Source organism: Urocitellus parryii, chromosome 8 (assembly GCF_045843805.1).
Source record: "Urocitellus parryii isolate mUroPar1 chromosome 8, mUroPar1.hap1, whole genome shotgun sequence".
NCBI classification, from domain to species: domain Eukaryota; kingdom Metazoa; phylum Chordata; class Mammalia; order Rodentia; family Sciuridae; genus Urocitellus; species Urocitellus parryii.
In genome coordinates, this window is record NC_135538.1 from 114,888,710 (window position 1) to 114,892,026 (window position 3,317).

The window sequence follows — 3,317 nt, forward strand, 5'->3', positions numbered from 1 at the left end:
CTCACACATGCTAGGCAAGTGCTCTACCACTGAGCCACAACCCCAGCCCTTGGGTGGAGTTTTGTCTACGGGGTTTATTTATTTATCTTTGTCGGGGATTGAACCCAAGGACACTTAACACTGAGCCACATCTCCAGCCCTTTTTTATATTTTATTTAGAGACAGGGTCTTGCTGAGTTTCTTAGGGCCTCACTAAGTGGCTGAAGCTGGCTTTGAACTCCTAATCCTTCCTCATGCCTCAGCCTCCCAAGCCACTGGGATTACAAGCATGTGCCACTGTGCCTGGTGAGGTCTGGGTTTATAGTGTTGTTCAAGTTTATTTTGTTATTGTTGTCGTTGATCTTCTGTCTTTTCTTTTTTTCTTTAATATTTATTTTTTAGTTGTAGTTGGACAGATTACCTTTATTTTATTTACTTGTTTTTATGTGGTGCTGAGGGTCAAACACAGGGCCTCTCCCGTGCTAGGTGAATGCTCTACCCCTGAGCCACAACCCCAGCCCCGATCTTCTATCTTTCTATTCAACATTGAATATGTGATCTTTGATGTCTCCAACTATTATTGTTGAATTATCTATTTCTCCCTTCAATTCTGTCAGTTTTTGTTTCCTATATTTTGGATCTATAATTTTTATATAGTTGTATATACTTTTAATTATTTCTGATGGGTTGATCCTTTTTATCATTATGAAATGCCCTTCTTTGTCTTATGTAGTAAATACTTATCTTAAAATCTATTTTTCTGGGCTGGGAATGTGGCTCAAGCGGTAGCGCGCTCGCCTAGCGTGCGTGCGGCCCAGGTTCGATCCTCAGCACCATATACAAATGAAGATGTTGTGTCCGCCGAGAACTAAGAATAAATAAATAAATAAATGTTAAAATTCTCTCTCTCTCTGTCCCCCTCTCTCTCTCTCTCACTCTCTCTTTAGAAAAAAAAATCTATTTTTCTGACACTAGTATTACCACTCCAGTTCTTTAGGTGACAGTTCACATGGGCACATCTTCTTGAAAGTCATACCCTCCAGGTCAGGTACCAACCAGACAAACACCAACCTACACTCTCATAGGCCAACCTGAGAACCACCCAGGAACAAGCAACAAAGCCCAGAAGACACAGGAACTGAAGACAACCATGAATGAGGACATAAGGGTCATGACCCAGCAGGGAAATGACAAGAGGCCACTAGAAGAAGCAGACCTTCGATGGACAAGGATGGAGAGATCCCACCTGCTGCGATGCGGGTTTCCTGTCACTGCGGGACGTCAGTGCTTCAGAAGGTAGCTGAGAGAACCCGGGAGCTCTGGCCTGACAGCCAAGGGTGGCCCGGCTACTGTGGACATCACCCCTGGCTCTCCTGGGGCACCCTGGGAACCTGGCATGATTGCACCTTGCTGGGGGTTGGTACGTTTACCATTTTCTTCCAGGGACCTGTCCTTCCCCAAAAGAGAAGTTCTCATGTGATTGAACAACAGGCTGTGCAGAAATCTTTTTCTAAATAATAAAATAAGTTATCTAAAAGATGTCAGTTTATGAACAGAAGAGCAAAGTGGCTATGATTTATCTTGAAGAAACCAACCTACCAAAGGAAGAAATTCAATCTTCTGAAGAAATTCAATCAGAAGGATTTGAATCAAATCCACATGTGATTTGGGGGAATTAAGAAAGAATGGAAAGATGTGGAAAACTGGTACTTTATGAGAAGATGATAAGTGTAATAGATTTAATAAAACTTGAAAAAAGGAAAAGTCCGTAATAAAACAAAACCAAGTAGGCAGAGGACCCAAGAGAACAAAAAATACCAGACTTAAGTTACTACGGGAACAAGTCAGAAGCCTCCCTGCGTCTCCAGAAGACTTCCTGTGGGATCTCTGGCTTGCCTCCCTGGGCACATGCTGGCAGCCCTGGGACCCTTAAAAACCACTGATGCCAGGCCCCACCCAGAGGTCTACATCTAAGGTAGAGGTGTAGCCCGATAGCTGGCAGTGTGAAAGCTCCCCAGTTTTTTTTTTTTGTTTGTTTGTTTTTTTTAGTTGTACACAGACACGGTACCTTTATTTAATTAATTTATTTTTATGTGGTGCTGAAGATCAAACCCAGTGCTTCACACATGCAAGGCAAGAGTTCTACCAGTGAGCCACAACCCCAGCCCACTCCCCAATTCTAATGCACAGCTAGGATTGACATCTGAAAGAGAAGGAGGGAGAGGAAAGAAGGAGGGAAAGAAAGGGAAGGGGAAAAGAAAAAAAAATCTCACTGGGCAGGGTGCATGGGCAGGGTCAAGAGGATGGCGAGTGTGAGGTCAACCTGGGCAACTTGGCCAGACCCTGTCTTATAATAAAAAATAAAAATAAAATCAGAACAAGGAGGTGAACCCCAAGACAATCTGGCTTTAAAATAAAGTTTTCTAATCAGTTGATTTAAAAAAAATAAAAATTTAAAAAATAAATAAATAAAAAATAAAAAGGACTGGGGACCTGGGCGCAGTGGTGCACGCCTGGAATCCCAGTGGCTCTGGAGGCTGAAGCAGGAGGATCCTGAGTTCAAAGCCAACCTCAGCAACTGTAAGGCTCTAGGCAACTCAGTGACACCCTGTCTCTAAATAACATGCAAAGTGGGGCTGGGGACGCTGCTCAGTGGTCGAGTGCCCCTGAGTTGAATCCCAGTACCCCACCAAAAAAGGACTGGGGATGTAGCTCAGTGGTAGAGTGCCCCTCGGTTTACTCCTCAGCACCAGAATACAAACAAAAAGGCTCATGAACAAAATTCTGGTTAAATAATAATAATAATAATTATATATATATATATATATATACATATACACACAAACACACTTAAAAGTTTTACTATATACATAGATATATGTAATATATGTGTAATATAGATATATGTAATATATATTTTTTACTATATACATAGATATATGTAATATATATTACATACTATATGTAAACATATAACATACCTGTGTATATATCATATATGTATATATGATAATACATAGGTATGATATGTTTTATACACATATGACCTGGGGAATTATCTATATATGTATGTATATATATATATTTGACAGGGGAAAAATAAGTCCATTAACAGGAGACGGGTAACCAAGCTGTGCAACATCCACCCACAATTACAAAGAACGATCTGCTACAGGCATCAAGTACACACCTCAGAAAACATTGCTGAGTAGAAAAGAACAGGCAGAAGAATGGTCCATTCTGGGTGATTCGGGTGGCGTGAAGTGAGCAGGGGCGTAACCTGATGGTGACATCACAGGAGCCCTTGCCTCTGGGGTGTGGAGGTGGGAAGTAGCTGG